General features: G+C 35.7%; 2 long non-coding RNA genes across 10 annotated transcripts in view; one reads left to right on the plus strand and one right to left on the minus strand.

Annotated features, from left to right (window-relative positions):
- LOC100576602 overlaps positions 1 to 16573 on the plus strand; it is a 37699-nt gene extending 21126 nt beyond the window's left edge. Inside the window, exons 1-8 of one of the 9 annotated variants that reach the window (XR_407901.3) lie at positions 9428 to 9567; positions 9655 to 9938; positions 11296 to 11528; positions 11613 to 13274; positions 13363 to 13501; positions 14025 to 14101; positions 14216 to 16333; positions 16443 to 16573. This is a non-coding gene — a long non-coding RNA (uncharacterized LOC100576602). Of the gene's footprint in view, positions 1 to 9427; positions 9568 to 9654; positions 11529 to 11612; positions 13275 to 13362; positions 13502 to 14024; positions 14102 to 14215; positions 16334 to 16442 lie in introns of those variants that run through there. The other 8 variants (XR_003306479.1, XR_003306482.1, XR_003306484.1 and 5 more) reach the window with 8 other exon arrangements.
- LOC100576537 lies at positions 1133 to 8313 on the minus strand. Its single transcript, XR_407902.3, has 3 exons — positions 8208 to 8313; positions 7308 to 7656; positions 1133 to 1576 (listed from the first exon to the last, which is right to left on the minus strand). It is a non-coding gene; the product is annotated as an uncharacterized LOC100576537 (long non-coding RNA).
- Positions 16574 to 21047: the final 4474 nt, after the last annotated feature.

Below are 21047 nucleotides of genomic sequence, written 5' to 3' on the forward strand. Positions count from 1 at the left end.
GTTCCCGGGTGAATAATTTTACCCAACGAAAGTTTTGGTGGGTAAAAAGAAAAAGAAACGTAGAGTGAGAAACGTTTCGAACGAACGAATAACAGATTTCTTCGAACGAATTTCTTCGCCACAGTTTAAATCAAATCTTTTAAACATATGCGAGCGAAATTTGATAGTTTTTCGAGCGTTAAGGAATAACTGTTACTTCGATAATAGAGAGAGATTATATAAGCGAGTGGAACAACAGCGTATAAATGTTATACTCGAGAGTGATCGCTTAATCGAAATAAATTTCTCGCATCTCGATTCAATCTCAATTAAACAACGTCTATCTAATTCTATCCATACGTCTCTAAGTGAAAAAGATCGACTGGAGAAATATAGAAAAATAATAAACTCGCTCTCGGTGGAAACCATTCTTTACTCGCGACCAACGTTGGAACGTGGCAACAAAGCAAACCAGTCTCTTTAAAGTATCAATTAGCGGTCGGCTACCACGATGCTTTCGTAACGCATGCGCGAGAAAGCTTTATCTCGTTTAGGCCGCGGCCGGCCTAACGCGCAAATTAGACCTGTTGAAAACGCGCAACGGTTGAAACGTTGGGGCGAAATCACGCGGGCAAACCGCGATTTCGCAAGCATCGTTGAACCGTGTCAGTTGATGCAACGTTGATTTTTTTCCTCCTACCCCCTCTCTTTGACAGGAGGAGGAGGAGGAGGGAACACCTGTAATAAATACGTTGTCTCAATTGGAATTTAATTAATGGAACGCAATTCCAACGCTTATCGCGATCGAAGGCTCGCGCGAGGTACACCTCCGTTCCATTAACGCGATTTACGAAGCATCGAAGGGAAACACGGTTACGCGGTATGAGTTATATATACGCGTTACTCGGATATTTAGTATATTCCTGATCCGCTAAAGAAAATAAAAAGAAAAGGTATTGAAAATATTTCCATATAGAGATCTCTGTTTTTTGGGATACATAAAGATGTTGGCAAGTGAAATGAAAATAGGAAAGTAAATAATAGGAAATAATTGAAACAATCGGTGTCATTCTTCGAGATGTAAATTTGAATATTTTATTATTTTATTCTTTTTTCGTAACATTTAAATTCTCCATTAGTGATTAATCGAACATTCAATTTATTTTAATAAGCAATTTATTCATAAAGCAACTTTATCCGATATTTTTAACCTCACTTTTCCTACCAATTGGCTCAATGCCCAACTTCGAATCGAACATTTCGCTCGAGATCGAATATACTCTTAATACTTTTAACAATTTTCAATCGAGGCATGAGACTTCCAAGCATAAAACATATATATATGATCCATGTTGTTGAGTTGTGAATGGTTAAAATTCCAGGAAACGCTGCGGCCTACATTTTTCCCCCTCGAAATCCATACGTCACAGTAGTAGCAGTAGAATAAGAAAAAGAGGAACAGTGAAACGACGCGTCAGCTCGCCATCCTCGCAATGGCGGAGCGTGTGGGGTAGGTCGTGCGAATCCTTCTCGACACGAAACGAAAGAGAGCGCGTTTCAAAGAATATTCCTTGCTCATAATTGCGTAAACAGATATCTGAAATATGATTCGTTCGAATATAACAAATTTTTATTATTTATATTTTTATTCATTACATTTATTATATTTATATTTATATTTTTATTATAATAAAACGTGTGCACAAATTCTATTCGCACAGAAAGATCGATGATTTTTGAATTTTGACAAATAATCGTGTCACGATAATGTGATACACAATTTTGATTGATAATTTTAATCGATATGATAAATTTATCGTATTTTGGATCGAAATGGATCGCTCCTTTTCGATGTTCCTTTTCTCTAAGATCTTGTTAACCGATCCCAGCATTCCGATATTGGGCTGCCGATGCTACAATGGACGGAACAATATTGCAGAAACGGTGTCGAGAATTTACACGTTGCACGCACGCAACGGAATTGCGGGATGCCGCAAGGGATTTCAAGACCGGTTTCTCTTGGAAAAAGAAAAACGACGAAATCCCTTTTGTGTTCTTTCATATTATATCGCGTGTCGTTTTGTTTCGAGGATTCTCCGTTTTCCGGTTTTGCTACAATCGAATTATTCGATTTCAAACGAAAAGTTTATTCTTATTTCGTACCTGTTTTTTTCTTTATCTCGAAACAGAATTTTAGCTACTGATTGATAACTATAATTGAAGATTGATATTAATTTCGAGAAATTAAATGTTATCACGATAATAAAGGGTGTCTTTAAAAATTAATTGATTTCAATTAAATATAAAAGAGAGTTTTTAAAATATTGTTCAATAATGAAGACACGCTCCATTTTTACTAATCCTAAACTCTCATCTGTCAAACTGTTTTTCAAAAGATTGCCGACAACTTGATGCAAAAATGGCGGCAAATTCAAATTTTGCGTTAATTTTAGTAAAGGAAAATTCCATTCTTTTTTGTAACTTTCATATATATATAAAAAGAAAAAAGTTGTATTAATATTTTAATTGATAATTGATACTCAAATCGATGAATAAACATCGAATCTCGATTAATCGTCTCACAAACGAAGCCTCAAAAATCCATCGAGAAGAAAAGAAAATAATTTTTCTCAAACTTAATGCAAAAATCCCATTCAAACTCAATTTCTCCAATTTCAATTCAATTTCAATATTCACGTAACACACACACACACACACACACACACACACACACACACACACACGCGCGCACACACACACACGCATGCATGCATTTACTGCTCGAAAAAGGTAGACAGAACTTTTCTCATCGGGAACTTCGTCCCATGCTCGTTCCTCGGTCGGAATCGAAAAGCACGGGGCACGAGGAAGGGACGCCATAAATAGCGAGAAACTCTGCCATTTCTACGGCGCGTTCATTGAGATGCAAAATATCACGGGGCGGGTATGTACGATAACGAGCGGTGGAAAAAGCGTTTAGAGTTTCGAGCGCTCGGTCGCGGTCTCGGTGGTGGAGGAGGGGAGGGGAGGATGATTTAGAGGGCGCAGCGGCGCGTCTTGTTTCGATCCGCGTAAATCAACGATCCCCCTCCACCGGCCGTCCACCACACCGGTGGAGTGTGGAGCAATTAATAGCGGCGCTCGTAATGCGTGGCTGGCATGCGAGAGGGCCGCCTTTATTTACCGATCCGATGAAATATTGGATCCGGCGCCGGATTCCAGCGGAATACCAGTGGAACGAGGAAATCCGCCGCTCGAATTCTCGCGCCCCTAACGCAGCCGTCGTCCGCATCCCCTCCTTTCCCCTCCTTTCCGCCATTATCCCATCCTGCTCGACGAGTTTTTTTTTTCCTCGCGTGAGAATCGAAGGTTTTTTTTTTTTAGTTAATGAGAGGAATTATGTTACGTTTATATTCGTGCGTATTCCTGTGTTTTTCATGGATCTTGGTTGGGATGTTTTCTTTTCCTCGCGTGTGACGTTTAGATTTTGGTCTTTCGAACTTGATTTTCAAAACAATGCAGAAGCTTCGAAGAATTTTCACTCGATCGCAACGTGTTCTTAACGATTATCCGATCTTTTGATGATTTTTTTTTTCTTCGCGTGAAAATCAAAGGATTTTTTTTTTAGTTAATGAGAGGAATTTAGTTTTTCAAATTTCGCGCGTGGAAAAATTGGAGAGCATTTCTGATTGAAGAATTTTCACTCGATCGCAACATGTTCTTAACGATTATCGCGTCATGTTCGATGATTTTTTTTTCCTCGCGTGAGAATCGAAGGATTTTTTCTTTTTTTTTTTTTAGTTAATGAGAGGAATTATGTTACGTTTATATTCGTGCGTATTCGTGTGTTTTTCATGGATCTTGGTTGGGATGATTTTTTTTTCCTCGCGTGTGACGTTTAGATATTTAGATTTTGGTCTTTCGAACTTGATTCTCGAAACTATGCAGAAGTTTTGAAGAATTTTCACTCGATCGCAACGTGTTCTTAACGATTATCGGATCTTTTGATGATTTTTTTTTTCTTCGCGTGAAAATCAAAGGATTTTTTTTTTTAGTTAATGAGAGGATTTAGTTTTTCAAATTTCGCGCGTGGAAAAATTGGAGAGCATTTCTGATTGAAGAATTTTCACTCGATCACAACAATATTCTTAACAATTATCAGGTCGATGAGTTTTTTTTTCCTCGCATGAAAATCGAAGAATTTTTTTTTTTTTAGTTACTATGAGGAATTTTTCAAATTTCGTGCGTAGAGGAGTTGGAGAGCGATTTGAAATTAATTTCTTTCTATTCATTATTCATCAGTCTCGAATGACGCGAATAACAGTCGATTCCTGGAATGTACCACCTACAAATCCTAAGAATTCAGCACCCGTTTCCTCTTGCACGCGGAATTCCTCGCCAATCAATTAGAATAACTGAGCGAAACTCTCCACACTAATCATCTCCTCGACGTACGCGCCTCCTATAAATCGCTAAAATTCTTTGCAAAACTTCGATAATTAAAACGTCGAAACTTCTCGAAGTGGAACGAACGAAGAATAGAAATACGAATCGAGGAAAAGAAAAGAGAAATTTCGATATATAATAATTAAATCAATTCGATAATCAATAATTAAAACGTCGAAACTTCTCGAAATGAATAAAGAAAATGATGAATAGAAATAATAATAAATAGAATAATGAAGAATAGAAATACGAATCGAGAAAAAGAAAAGAAAAATTTCGATAATTAAAACATCGAAACTTTTCGAAATGAATAAACGAAGAATAGAAATACGAATCGAGAAAAAAAAAAGAGAAATTTCGATATATAATAATTTTAAAATTATATATTAATAATTATATAAATTATATATAATAATTAAAATATATATAATAATATAAATAATATAAAAATAATAAATAATAATAAAAAATAATAAATATTATATAATAAATAATATAAAAATAATATAAAATAATATAAAATATATATAATAATTTTAAATTAAATCAATTCGATAATCAATAATTAAAACTAATAATCGAAACTTCTCGAAATAGAACGAATGAAGAATAGAAATATAGATCCAGAAAAAGAAAAGAGAAATTTCGATATATAATAATTAAATCAATTCGATAATCAATAATTAAAACGTCGAAACTTTTCGAAATGAATAAACGAAGAATAGAAATAGAGATCCAGAAAGAGAAATTAATCGCATCAGGAAAAATGTTATATCTCGAAATCAGAAATTAATATCACCGACATTTCTCTTCCTCCGCTCGTTGAAAATTTGCCTTGGTTAAATAACGATCTAATAAAGTGATCGAAAAGAGGAGGGGGGAAGGGTATGTTTCACGTATTAAATTGCAACAGAAGTCGACATGGAACCGCGAGCAGATCGCGTGATGATCGTAAACATAGTTGGGGAAAAGAAAAATTCAGATTCAAATATCGAGGCTTGTCCACGATAAAAGCGTAATCCGAGGTTGGATTCTGGGTTCATAGGCTGGTTTCGTAACGAGAGAGAGAGAGAGAGATACGATAGAAGGAAGTAGGGAAAAAGAGAGGTAGAAGTAGAATTTGCAATTTCGCTTCACTGAAATTGCACCATCTAAATTCTCAACTTTTCTTCCTTCGCGCTTCCTCGTATACGTTTCCTTAGAAAACCTGTTACGATTTCCTTATCTCGAACGGGGCCTTCTATATTGTACTTAGTGTCCAGATGACGATCTCTGTTGGCAATGGAAACCTAGTTGCAATGGAAAATTTCCGTGTAAAAGTGTTTTACAATGGAAATATTCACCTATGTTTATACATTATCGTCGGATTCGATCGTATTGGATTCAAATTCAGAAAAATCATCCTCCCTTCCTTTATCGATTTTACAGAGGCGTATAAAATTAATTCCAAAAAAAAGAAAGAGAAAAGTATATTCGAACGATTTTCGGGAAAGATTGCAACTATGTTCAACCATAAATTATTAAACATCGAGATATCCGACGTTTATAAATACGATTTAAATTTTACATCGTTTTATTATTCTATCCTATCCCCCCTCCTTCCCTGCAGGCGTTATCAATGTTAAAATTATTATTACGAACGATCCTTAATTGGGCCGCGCATCTGACATGCGCAGTCTTATTATAACTCGTCCGACCGGATCTCCCCATCAATAATTATTAATAACCGATCGATCGATTCGCTTTCCTTCCCGTAATGCAATGCGAAAAAGAAAACTCGATACGTCCTTTCCGTTTCGATTCAGCTTAGGAAAATATTAACAATGTTATAATTATATTTTTAAAAAAATATTCAAACACATATCTCAATTATCATAGCAAATATCGTTCGTATAATATTCGAAATATTTGAAGAATCCGTTGCGAAATCGTTGGCCTCGATCGTTATCGAGAGGGGAGGGGACGAGGAAGAGAATGAACTCGCACGAAGAGACGTGTTCCGGGCTCGAGTCGGACGTATGATAATACAGGATGCTCGATCGGTATCCGCCATCTTCTTGTAGGTTAGGTACGAGCGCGGCGGGCAGAAAATGTCAACGAATGACGGGGCGGCGGAGAGCCGGAAAGATCACACGTTCCGTCCTCTCCGCTCCGCCAATGTCGTGGATAACAACGCGGCGAACGCACACGACGAGCTGAACGATCGTCTACGAACGATCTCCGAAGTTCATCGGCCTACATCGACGGTGGCTCGATCGAAACGCCCCATTGTTCTATCACCTATGCGGTGGACAGAATTCTTTCGGTAGGCATAATTGCATCCGTACGGGACCTTTCGATTAATATGTAAATCAAACTGTATTTCATTACTCGGCCGACTAACCAACACTTATCCTTTAATAAATCGATTTATCTTTAATAAATATAATAGCGCATTTAATTTTAAAGTTTAAAGTTTCATTTACGGATGGAAATTTTCCTATATAAATATAAAATAGTATACTTTTTATTATTATTATCCTGTAACATTTTATAATCTCGAACGTCAAAATAAACTGAGAATGTTTATCGACTATCCATTTAATTAGTGTCATTAAAATGGAAAAAAAAAGATTAAGTTGAATAATATCAATCAGCAATGAACTCTCGAAATGGATATAAAACAGGGAACAAAATCGTTGAAAAATCAATCTTGCTAAACGATCTATCCATTTTTCATTGTGCATTCGTCTAATGGCGGATAAAGTCTCTAAACGAAGAAACACGGACACGAGGAACGGTCTAAAACGCGGACCGATTAGAAAGCAGGAAGCGTGCTTTTTGTTCGCGAATCTAGACTTATTAATAATTTAGCTGGCCTGCTCGAATGACATAGAACTCACCGATTAATGCTTATCATGTTTTAATCGAGCCGTTCGTTTATCCCATACACGAGTTACTTTACGGACGACTAATTGCCCAACCGAGTGACTAAGCAAGCCAACCGGCATATCAATCGATGGATTTACTTTTTTTTCTTCTTCCGTTTTCTTCTCTCCTGTTTTCCGTTCTCTGCCCGCGTTACACAAAGCGAGCCATTGGGCAGAGTGCTGGCAAGGAACGAGGAAGCAATCGAGCGGCCATCGAAGTGAGCAATTACCAATCGTTAGATAATTAACCGCCCTGTTTTATCCTGCAACTTTGATTATTCGAACGGAGGCTCTCGATGCTTCACAGCCACTTCTATGCATCCTGCAAAATCGTTTTACATACTTATTGTCCGTCGTTACATACTTATTGTCCGTGCTATTAACACTTTACGATGGTATTAGACACGATCATAAATGGATCCTAAATATTCCTGCATCGATAGGGAGTAAAAGGAAACTTGAATTTTTTTAACAAAGTTTACGAAAGAAATCATATAGCATCGAGTATCTTGGAATAAAATTGGATTAGATAATATTTCGATTTATTGCGAGAAAAAAAAAACGTTATTTCAATATTACAACACACGTATTCGATAACAAAGACAATTATCGTTATTCTTATCTTCGATCTACGATCAATCGCAATAAATCAATTGAAATAATTAATCGTACATTTATAGAGACATTACGATACTTTGTTCGAAATTACGTGTTATTATGTATAGCGTGGGTACTGCTTTTATAACCTCGAAACGGTTTGTTTCGGCGTTGTTCCAGACGAATCTATTAAATTGTTATATCGCTATCATTCACGACGACGTTTCCCTTTATTAAAATACCCGATCGATATGGAAAGAGATTGGATAAACTAACCTGGATAGAAACGTTCCATTTTCATGATGGAGAACGAAAACGAAGTTGGATCGACAATGACTTAGCTGCTATATAGAAAGATACGACAGGTATGCGCGGAGAGAGGTGCGCCGAGAAAAATCAGACCGATGGATATAATCCGAAACTTGATTACGCCTTTCGTCGTTTTCCGTTCAGCTGGTTGTTCTCCGCAAGGTAAAAACGGGACCCGCGTTACCGGCGGACCTCGCTCGCATTCCGAGATCGTAGATTGGTTCACGAATCATTTGTAAACAATATGGCTCGGGACGAAATAATGCGAGATCAATCGGAAAGGTCGTGGACCGAGGAAAAAGTGTTTAAAAGAGAAAGTGATTAGTGTAAAGTTGGATAAAATTCGAAGCAAGTTAAAAGAAAAACAGTGGAATCTTTATATTCGTCGTTAATCCGTTTTTAAAGAATATAAAATCAATTTTTTCGATAGAAGAATTAACCAAAGAAGAAATAATTGATTTTCAATCTCGAATCAGGGCTTAAATAAATAACATTCTAAACTGTAATTTAACTTTTGTGTCATGTGAAAGTGAGTGCAAAAAGATGTTTTTGGCAATTTTAGAGGTTTTATCGCACTAACGATTCCAAAGTGATATAACGATGAATCGAGAATGAAATTTCGAGATGTTTAACTGTGAAATAATTTGGCCAACGATTCCCAGATCGATCAGCCGATCGAACGCGACCTCAGCGAAGGTATTTGGAGAATTCTCGTTCTCGTGGCGACCTTAGAAGGCCTTCTCGTGACTGTGTCGGCTCCCCATAATTTTCTCTCTCGCTTTTATCCTCTCGTATCTACCTGGCCGTTGCCTTTCTGACATTAGAGACCTGCAACGCAATCCGAGAGAATCGAGAGAACAGTTGAACGCGGTCAGTTTTCCCTCCAGATAGGATTTCGCAAGCGTTAAGCTCGGATTCCTATTTCGCCCTGTTGTTCCGTGACCTCTTAATTTTATCGAGTATCGAAAACACGAGGAGTGGGTTAAGCGCAATAATAAGCACGTGTTAAATTGCCATGCGCGAAAAGCAAACGAGAAACGATACATATCCTTTGCATGACTCGACCTGACCACTTGGCCGGTGAATTCTTGCGATATGTTCGATTTTGACCTCTATCGTGCAGATCCTTGTGAAACGATACGGGTTTCGTACTTTTGCGGAAAGATAATTCGAGCTTCGATGCGGATACAGTTAGACGCAGTGTTTTGAATAGGTTAGGTTGAGTAAAATATGTGGACGTACGTAAAGGGGTTACACGTTGAGTTGAGAATGTGGGAAAATATTTTTGATTTAAGAAATTTGTAAGATGATAGTCACGATTTCACAGGTAAATATTAGAAAATATTAAATTTCGATACGTATTGTGTACATTCTCTACCAATTATTACTTATCTTTCGAGTTACGTAAACGTAGTTCAAGTTGCTGATTTATCGTTCGAACAAAATTTCCTGGTGCGAAAAAAATTAAAAAAAAAAAAAAAAGAAAAAGAAAAAATGGAAACTAGCTACTACTACAGAAGTACATTAGCAACTCGGAAGAATTTTAACGAACTAGTCATCCACGTATTGTTCGTTGGAACGGATTGACCATTCGCTCTCATTCATTTACAAGGGTTATCATTATCTCATCAAGCGAGTAATTACGAGAGAGAGAGAGAGACAAGGAACGATGAAGATGCAAGTAGGAAGAGGACGAAGGTAAAGAAAATGATCTAACTGTTATCCGACTTAATAACTCGGACGTGTTTAAACGTGGCTTCGTAATGATGGGTTGGCGCGATTGCGCGACATAAACTGGATAAAAGGATCCTTATTGTTTATCCGAGTAATTATAATCTTAATGAACGAATAATGGTAACGGGATACCGACGAATGGAATGCTCGCAAAAACAGGCTAGATCGCTTGTCGGACACTCGAACCTATTAGGTTAAACCTCTACTCACGGGTACGAGGTTAACCTCGTGTCAATTGCGATTGATCTATTAAATCATAAGTGCCTCGCCTTCATTAATTACCTCGGTCGAGGTCGATGATCAAAGCAACTGTTTTCGTGTTCTTTCACGTGTCGATGTTCATTTATTTTTAATTATCGAGTTTTGATTCTAGATTGAATAAATTTTAAAATTACATAATTTATATACGTTTGCTAATTGGATTAAATTAATTGTCAGATAAAAATTATAATATGAAATACAAAAAAAAAAGTTTAAAAAACTTAACTTGATTTAATCTAATTCTAATATCACGAAACTTTTATCTCTTGTAAACCTTGAGACGCAAAAATACTAGACAGATCATTCATTTATCATTCATCATATCATATCATTTTTAGAATTTTCGATAGCACATGTAGATCAATCGCATATAATTAATCGTGTTATAGGAGTCGTATCGTAAATCATGCATATTTCATTCGAGAAGTTCGAGAAGATTGCAAACTATCTCAAACGTAGAATATCGATCGCCATATTGTTTCTACATCTTTGACATTTCACGCATGCGCACTTGATACACTTGTGAATTCTTCGAGCTATAATTTACGATTACACATTTCGAATTTTTTTATCGTAAGATACGCGATTCAATTGTGATTTTTTTTTCTCGTTTTCCTCTTTTTCATTGTTATAAATTTACGGATTACGTCTGATTCGCCAATATGGAGTGCTTAAATACCGCAAATGTTCGAACTTTAACGATAAAATTGCTATCTTCGTCTTCGATCGGCCTCGTGTCGACGATGTAATATCTACGAAATAAACGCAGATCTCCGTTTAAATCGTCGAGTGGAAAGAAATGGATGTATTAAGGGATAGTAAAAAAGGGGCATAATTGCAAATTTTATCCAGGCTGATATAGTGGAAGATTATAGTCCGCGGTATAGTTAATCTCGGCCTAATCAGGCTATTACTATCATTACAGTCCATTCGATCTTAAGACTAAAAACCGTTTAAAACGGAAAAATGTATTAACGATCCATCCAAAGGAAATGATATCGATCGCGTGTTAAAATAAATTACTTTTCTTGTTTCGTGTTGAAAACCTCTGCTCTTTTAGGTTAGCTGCCTACACGAATACTGGTTTCGAAGTGTCTCTGCTTACTTGAAAATGTGTTTGTGTTCACGTACGTTTTTGAATCCAAATATTAATAAATTTCCCATCAGTATGTTGGATGTTTAACCAGATATTTCGACGAATGGATGAAAATTAACTTCGATCGTAATATTTGAAGATTCACCTATCATTCACGAACGACAAAACGTTATTTAATAATTATAACCTCAAACAGAGTAAAGTATCAAATTATATTACTACTTTTACATCTAATACTACAATACGACATATAATCTTGCCCACTTTCTTTCTTTTTCCAGAAAATTTAATAATTTTAACATTTGTCCAACGTATAAATGTTTCCATTCCAACAAGATTCTTCAATTAAAAGAAGAAAGACGAGGTCACCGTTAAATTATCGAACTCTCTCTTGTTTTTGTCGAAAATCCTTCCAATTTTCCTCGGCGGAAGCTGGTGGAATAACTGGTGAAGAAGTGTTATAAAAACCTTGGAGGAAGCGGATCACGATGGAAGGAAGGCACGGATGGATAAGAAATATAGGGAGAGGAAAGTAGAGATAAAGCGAATCGAGGCATAAAATGGCTCTCGGCTCTCTCGAAACTTGTCGAGTAATGTATTTCTATTTGCCGACATTGGCACCCATGCGGCCGGCCCGTTCCAAGCGCAACCGACTCTTATTTATCCGTGGAACCGCCGACCATGCGAGAGCCAACAAATCAAAATCGACAAAGGGAAGCTGTCGGCGCTTCGCTCGTGGCCGACGTGGTGAAGAGTGGCCCGAAGAAGAAACATTTGTACGAGTAAATCAACCGGGGAATGGTACGTGCTTCCCGAACAATGGATACCTTGTCGGAGTGGGGGAGGGGGAAGGAGGGAATTCCGCCAAGGAACGAACGCCTAAGAGGCCTGTTTATTCCCGATTGATTAAAGGCGGAAAGCGGAGAGGAGCAGGAGATCGCGTGAAAAATGGAATTGGGATTACAGGCTGGAGAGAAGGAGAGATGAAATTTTTTTAACTATTTTAAAAAAAAGTTAATTGTCAATTTAATCGCTTCGAAATGAACATTTCGCTATGAAACTCAGGATTATTAAGTAGATGTATTTTGAGAATCGTGTAGAATGTTTTTAGAAAGAGATTGTTCTTTGTTATTTATATTCTTTGGATGTATCCATTTGATACTCAAATTTTATATATTCATTCAAAAGGATAAATTTAGCAATAAATATAATCTGCTCTTGTTAATCTAAAATCAGTGCAAAAAGAAAAATTTCTATTATCATTTATTATCAATTTTCAAAATTATAGTCCAAGTATCTACCAAAAGTCTGTGCAAAAGTTAAGAATTAATTTCTGTCTTATTAATTATCAACCATCCAAAAACATTCATGCACCATTCAGTCCAAGATCAGTTATTGTGCAAAAATTAAAAAAAACCTAATTTTTTTTTTGTAAATAAAGAAAAGGATATATAACGCATCGAAGGGAAAAAAAGAACAGAAATGAGAGAAAGAGGAAGAGGAGGAAAGGGAGCATTTGTTCAGACGGACGGATGAATATGGCGGAGAGCGTGCAAGCTGTGGCGGAGGCTCGGTGTGGGCAGTACGGTAACCTTCCAGGACAATGGGTATCTTGTCGAAGGATCTACGGGTTAGCGGCAAGATAATAGAACGCGGCAGTGTCCGAGGTGGTAGTATAAACCTGGATCGCAGAAGGTGGAGTCACCTGTAAAATGTCGGCACAATGCCCGACCACGTCACAGGTGTCTCGCGCCGTGAAAGTCCGCCAAGGGTGCGTCGTCAACCGGTGCCCACGTATCCACGGGACAATGAGTAAACAGCCGTTGGATCGATTGGACGCGTTGTAATTGCCCCGCCCGATCCGATATTAGTCGTTTAATTTATCGGCGACTCGCTCATGGTTCGACCGATCGACATTTCAACTCTGGTAATTTTAATCCAAGGTATTTTGTTCGCTTTTTTCTTTTTTAGATCGGTAAGCTGATTGATGAATTCTCGTCACTTCCAAACTTATCCATCCTTCCATTTCAGATCTCTGAATTCCTGAGCGAGCTGCATAAGATACTTATAATTTTCTCAATAAAAGAAGCTTAAGGATTGATCATCAACGATTTGGAGCGTATTAATCTTTTAATTGCAGTTTATAAACTAAAATTATAGTCAAAGGCAGGTGTGGTATATAAACAACATGTTAATTTTTGCTATTATCAAATATAGGCTGTGGTTCTATTAAAATAAAATAGATAGGAGATATCACTTTAGTAATACAATTTAAAATTAGAATGTATGTATTTATTTCCATTTTATTTTACTTATTGTTGATTATAAAATGCACACTTTATATTTTATTCTACTTTTATTCTTATACAAGATACAAGTTTAGTTTCATTATTCTATTTGAGTTTCTTTTAAAGTATATCTTCTAAAGTATATCTTCTAAAGTATATCTGGTTCCATTAAAATAAAATAGATAGGAAATATCACTTTAGTAATACAATTTAAAATTAGAATATATGTATTTCCATTTTATTTACTTATTGTTGATTATAAAATGCACACTTTATATTTTATCTTACTTCTATTCTTATACAAGATACAAGTTTAGTTTCATTATTTTATTCGAGTTTCTTTCAAACTATATCTTTGTGAACCTTCTCTAATATCTTCTCTAATAAGCCTTCTATTTTTTCCAGTTCTTCAAGAAAAAGGCACGTTGATCAAAATATTGACTAATATGAAGCTTTAATGAAGTCTAAATTTTAAAGTTTCTGTAATAACAATTTATACATTTTATTACTTTTTTTTTCTATACTTTTTCCAATTTATAAAATATTATAATTATACTAGTATTACAATTTGATAATTAGTAAAATATTTTTTTTAGAGGGATGATCTAAAAGTACCCACAGTTAAAGGATTAAGAAAAGAGGTCGCAAGAATTCTCCGAACCCCTGTCACGAATTCAGAATCAGAAGCGAGATATCTCTCGGAGCGGTGGAAGAAAAAATTCTCTTCCACAAAGGGAAAGAACATTGGCCAGGAATCAAATCGTGGAAACGGATCTCGCGCGATGGCAATCCATCAAACGGCGGAGAGAAGAGAGAGAGAGAGGCCGCCTACCGTTACGTAGCATTCCAAAGGGAGTGTAGCAGCGGTATCTGCGAAGATGGAGGCCCGATACGCACCCGATAATACCGAAGGATGAATCATCGGACGGTGGAGGAAGTGGCCGCGGTGAAAATGTCCGGTTTAGGGGAAGGGGCGGGGGGTGGCGAAACTCTTTCGTGGTCGCGCTAACGAAGAGGGTTGCCGGGTGCCGATAGACGATCTGAGCACGGCTGCTACGTCTCGGATCGAGCATCGCATCTGCCATTAGCATTCGGCTCCAACCTCTCCTCTCGCCTCGATGGTGCGACGTCCGCTGTTTAGATTCGATCCTCGGCCGGCTAGTCGTGTGCACGATTCCATCAAAACGTACCAGCTGATCAGGATGCGCTCACTCGTCCACCACGGTTAATTTATCTCGTCCCCTCCTCCTGGCCTCTGCCTTCTGCCTTCTGCCGGACGGCTACCGCCCTCTATTTCCGCCCCGGGATCGAGATATCGGATCGATGCTTTCTCGTTTTCGAGAGAGAGAGAGAGAGACGAGTGGAAGGAGAATTCGTGATTTTTAACGAGAGGAGAATCGATTAAGACTTCTTTTTTTTTTTTTTATTGAGTCATCGAATCGAGTCCTCGTTGATGAGAAGAGACAAACTTGGAGTCTTAACTAAATTGATGAGATATGTGTTTCTAATGGAGAATCAGATTTATTCTTTTTATTTTTTTTTTATCAGAAGAGTATGCCGTTCGAAAAATAATTGGCCAAGATCGAATCACTTGACACTTGAAGAAGACAAATTCGAGCAAAGTGTTAACCGAATTGATAAAATTATTGACATTTTATAATATAGTAATCCGAATCGAAACGAAGATTTTTCAACGTTTACGCTCGGTCGATATAGAGGAAATTCACTTATAAATTTTTAAATCATTCTTTTTCATTCACTATATAATCTATATAATCTCGTCTGAAGATATTACTATCAGAATAATAAGTATAAATAGAAACTTTTTTTTATTCCTTGAATAATTTCGTATAAATTTTTTTTCGCGCGACTTTTTATTTACTTGCTATCTAACCTGCTTCTCCAATCGCGAATCAGGATAATAATATAAATTTTTTCCTCGAATACTTCATCGATTTCGCTAAACAAAATGTAAGAAAAAATTCTCTCCCTCTCTCTCTCTCTCTTGAAAAACAACTGGATGCTTGAAACGAAAGTTGAGAGAAGAGGTTAGAAACGCGGAGCAACACGTGTGCGCGTGGAAAACGTTCCATTAACGCGATCCACGCGGCGCGGCTCGGCATAAAACCACGCCACGACGAGGCCCCGGGTCGAAGTTGCATCGATGCGTGGCTCGGTGAAACAGTATATCCATAATGCATCTACCACGTCCCGAGCAACTTCCATCTCGCGACCCGCGCCACGGATACCCGTCTCTCGATTCCACCTCGAATCGAGTTTTACACACACACATCACACACGCATGCACGTAACGTTTACACTTACACGTTCCTCGTGCCCCGATAAAAGCCTCGTTGCGCGCTAATAAACGCGAGGGGCAACGATCAGAGCCTCCTCAACGTCCGCCTCGGATCCGTCGATGTCGATGCCGATTCGACGAGCCCTTAATGGTACGTGGAAACGATTTGGATCGGCGATCCAAAGCGCAAGTTGATTTAATAACGAAACGCCGCTTGTCTGGGGATGTGGGAGGGAATATATATGTATGTATATATAATGTTGAGATAGATTTTATTTTATTCTCAGGTGAAGTCTCGAAAGAAGAGGGAGTTTGAGAGAAATTGTGGAAACTCTGCTCGTGCGAAATTGGTTACAGCGGTGTTTGAGGATTGGAAAATTGAAGAATTTCTTGGAGTGAAGTTATTTTACTTTAGGTAAATTGGTCGAATAATATTCATTCGATTTCATTTTGGCGCTATGATTATTATGTTTTAATTAATTGTCGAAGAAACTTTAATAATAGTTATTATATTCTGTCCATAGATGGTGATAAGTGATAATGGAGAAATCTTGTGATCGAGAAATCAATGATTCGTTTCGAGCGAAAATTATTTTAATAGAATTGCATCTATTTATGGGAAGTAATACGAAATTTCCATCGAAAAGGAAGTTTAGAGAAAGGAAAAAAAAAGTAAAAGTGTACGCAAAAGAAAAAAAAGAAAAAGAATAATGAATTACGAAGATAATTGGTTGCATCTTCATTAAAGGAAACCAGAATGCGTCGTGTCTCGAGACACTTGCGCGCAAACTAAATTACATGGTTACAGTGTCGTTATTAATAGGCATTTTGCCTGTAATGAAGTGTAATTTAAATGGGACGAAATTAATTTGCGGGATCTTTTATTATTCACTTTCATGTAGATAAGATCGTGAAACATCGTTCCCTCTCACGAATTATCTCGTTAATCATGAAGAATCGGGGAGAAAGTAAAAAAATAATTGGAGTCGATAAACAAAATAAATAAATATATATATATATAATGCATTTTTATATTATACGAATTTAATTCGATAACAATCGATATTTTTTAATAATAATTATATACAACTTTAATTTAGTGTAATATATATTTACGTGAAAAAGTACGAAAATTGTTTTTGTAATTTATATTCAAATTCCGATGTTGAACAAACGATATTAAAACTGGGGATTGTAAATAAAAATCCCTATTTAAAATAAATAAAAACTAGTTCTTCGATATTATAAATTTGATGGAACGAGTGTAATCGAAATATTATTTACTTCTCAATAATTTCCGAGCCGCATGGAGGGAAAACGTTGAAATTGATTTTCTCCGGTGCATATATATCGAAATTGCATCCCTAATTGCAACGGTGTAATTAAAAAACGGCGAAACGTGGAACGAGACGAGTACAAAGTTGTGGCCGAAGAGTGGCGATTCTTGTCTTTCGAAGAGGTCAAGCGCAATTTAAGATAACGCGAATTTTTCTAATGCGGTTACCCGCGTTCGAGTTGTTGCACGCTTATCAAACGTTGTTATCATCGTGCAATTATCGGGCATAGTTGCATGTCTACTTACAACTAGCACTCGAACGCTTTAAACTTTAATTATTGAAGGTGTTGGCCGAGCTCATGAAGTAGCTATTCCAGCTTCCCTCGTATCTTTCTCAACCGGAACATTGACCGATGGAAATATACGTATACGTAAAAGAACGATGGAAATTGTAAAGCATCGATATATATTTCGATGAGAAATAAATTTTTATACTCGTAAAGATTGATTCAAGTTTGGAATATTAAGTTAAAATTGGCCACAAAAGTATACAACCGGTTATTCGATACGGCTTACGATTGTATCTTTTATAAAATTGAGAAATTTTTTAACCTGAAAATGTCAAGCGGAATGTGGAAATGATTTAGGTTTTTATTAATGAATACAGATAGAGGATAAAAGATATCGTTTATCTAATTTGAAAATGTCTAAATCAATATTTATTTCAAAATCGATATTTTTACAAATAAAAAATACGAATAATAAAGTTAATCCGTTCCACCACGAAAAAGTGAAATTTTATACACGTAAGTTGGCTCGCTGTTCGACTGGTACGACAGCGAGTGAATTTGCAACCTCTTTGCATTGGTAAATATAGGATTCTGCGCATCCATATAAGAAAAACAGAAAGCAGAGAATCTCGCGGCCACCACTGTAAGAATACGATTACTAGGAAAGAATGAACGTGCAAGAGGTATTGCGAAGTTTGCAAAATTGCAGATATTTCTTTTACCGATAGCAGTTTCGCAAATTAATTGGAAGATTCGAAAAGCATAGCGCTAGCAAATGTTTCCTTTACTGATAGTCGAGTCGGTAATACTCTGTAAATTAAAATAACGAACGAATTATTTAACAATAATCGGAAACAGAATACGGAATAGACTTAATACTCTTAATGCATTTTTCGTTCTTTTTCGTTCTCGAAAAATATTAAACGCTTCTATTCTCCTCGTCTGGTGGATTTTGTGGATGAAGTACAGACAAAGAGAGAAATTAATGGGAGAAGGACAGAGATAGAATAAAAATTGTGCAATCAACGCCATCTCTAGAGTGGCGCCGACAAAATACAAATATAGACAAGGAAAACAAGTAAAGAGAAGATAAAGATAGAACAAGACTTGATCGCTACCGCCATCTATCGAGCGCCAAAAATACTTTTGCAAAAATATAACAAAATATTCAAGAAACAATGCTTATCTTTAATTCTCAGTCCATCTTTGAAGATATAGTTCGCGATACTCGAGAGATGGCGTTGACTATTAAGTTTTAAATTATCTTTACACTTTTTTTTTCTTTTTTACTATTTGTTTCGACACTCGAGAAGTGGAAATTGATCTTTATTCTATCTCTCTTTTTCGTTTATTTTCCTTATCTATATTTATTCTAAATTTATATATCCTTTTCATTCTTTTAATTCGAAGAGTGGCAATCGATCGAAGAGTCCTTGACCGGAAGCAGAGCAGCGGTTCTTGCCACCGTTGCATGACACGTAGTCGATGTGATGAGATAAGCGACGAAAAAATAATCGTAAAGATAAATTGGAAGGCGAAACGATTCGAATAGGAAACGGAGATGAAAGATAATGGATAGAATCGAGTAAAAGAATTTTATTTTTCCCTTTAATTTACGAGTCGTATCTTTACAATAAACTTAATCTAATCGACATTAACCAACCAATATTTAATATTCTCGTCTTATTTAAAAGTTTGATTACCTATTTTTTACCTTTTTTAAAAATTGAGAAATAAATACAAGGGAAATAGAACTCGTTTAAGATTCTATTAATATTTATTTTATTAGTGAATTGATCGAAATAATTAAACTAAATCGTGCTTTAAGTGCTGTTCATAGTTCTAACATTTTTTTCTTTTTAAACGAAAAACTTGAAAAGCCAATCATTGTAAAAAGAAAAGCAAGAAAATTAAAATTAATGATTAATTTAGAATGCTGGTGCAAAAATCTGCCACGTTGTGATCGAGAAGAGAGAAGAAACGTGCGACTCATCATTAGATTGCGAAATTCATTAAGGCCATCATCGTGTGTAGGAGGATGTAAGACATCTGTAACAATAAGAAACAACATGATTCAACATTCACAGTTCGGTCTGTTCGAAATTATTCAAAAACAAAACGAAACTGTTGAATTCTGATAAAATTCTAATAATCTAACGAAAATCCAATGTTTCCATTAACTTCCATTGAGATAGAAGGATGAGAATTTGAATAAAATTAATGAAAGGTAATTACCTTCATTGGCGTGATGGATGAATGTTTCATCCTCTTGAGAGAAGAAGCTCCAATATGTGCTCGAGACAAATATTTAAAGAAAAAAAAAAAGGAAAGAAAGAAAAGACCGTTTAAGTTATAATCGATGGACAAACAGTTGGGTCTAATTTGTCCATCCGTTATCCATCAAGAAAGGATTTAAAAGGCAAAGAACTTTTTTTTTTTAAAACAAACATTGATTTTGCTACCACGATCGCATTGCTCGCGATTACAAAAAATATAATCTGAAAGTAAATTATGCTTTCGACACTTTTATCCATCCTTTTTTCTCATCCAGCATTCTTGTGATATTTTAAAATAATTGTGAATGAAATTAATTATCATTGAAAAATTACGTTATTACGATTGTTCAAAATAGTTTTTAATAAGGAAAGGAAGAAGAATTATAAATTTGAAAAATATTGGAAAATTGAAAAATCAGAATTGGATATTCGGTGTGAAAAATATAAATAAATTGGAAGGAACAAAGAAATTAAGTTATTCTTCCAAAAACGAATCCTTCCAACAGAATATCTCTTTACAATATTTTTCAAATATTTTTAAACGATAATTTCAATTACGAAAACCGATGCCAATTATGCTTGCCAGGTCTCAATTACGAGCCTCGGCTCGTATAATATAATAATATAATAAAGATGAATTATTAAATCAACAAATGAATAAATTTAAATAAATAAATAAATAAATAAGTAAGTAATAGAGGAGTAAACGAATAAGAGAATTAAATAAAAAGGAGTATAAATGAATAAATAATATCTATAAATAAATATATAAATGAAAGTATATATATATGTAATGAGCCTCTGTCGATAATTAATAAAAAAGTCAAGAAATAAATATTTAAAAATATAAATATGTAAAAAAGATAATAAAAAAAAGCTAATCAAAAAATGAAAATAAATAACAAGTATAGAACGACACGAGGCCAATAATTAAATGTTAAGTCGGATAATTTAATTTGAAATTATAAAAATTTAGAAACGATTGAAAATTTTTCAACACTCGTTGCCTCCTTGAATTTGAACTCAAATTATATTTGCTTCGATCCTCCGTCGTATTAGATTAACAAATCTCCCTTTTCGTGATTTTCCAATAAGATAGAACGTAGCATTAACAGAGAATACACGTTCTTTGGATCAAAAATGATTTCTTTTTCGAAAAACAACAATTTAACAATTTTCACGTTTCTATAGATATATATATCGTTAATTTATTGAAATAATTTATCCAATTAAGTTAAAGTTACATCTACGACCATTTTAATATCCCAACAATGATAACAACCATAA

Source organism: Apis mellifera, linkage group LG1 (genome assembly GCF_003254395.2).
Source record: "Apis mellifera strain DH4 linkage group LG1, Amel_HAv3.1, whole genome shotgun sequence".
NCBI classification, from domain to species: Eukaryota; Metazoa; Arthropoda; class Insecta; order Hymenoptera; family Apidae; genus Apis; species Apis mellifera.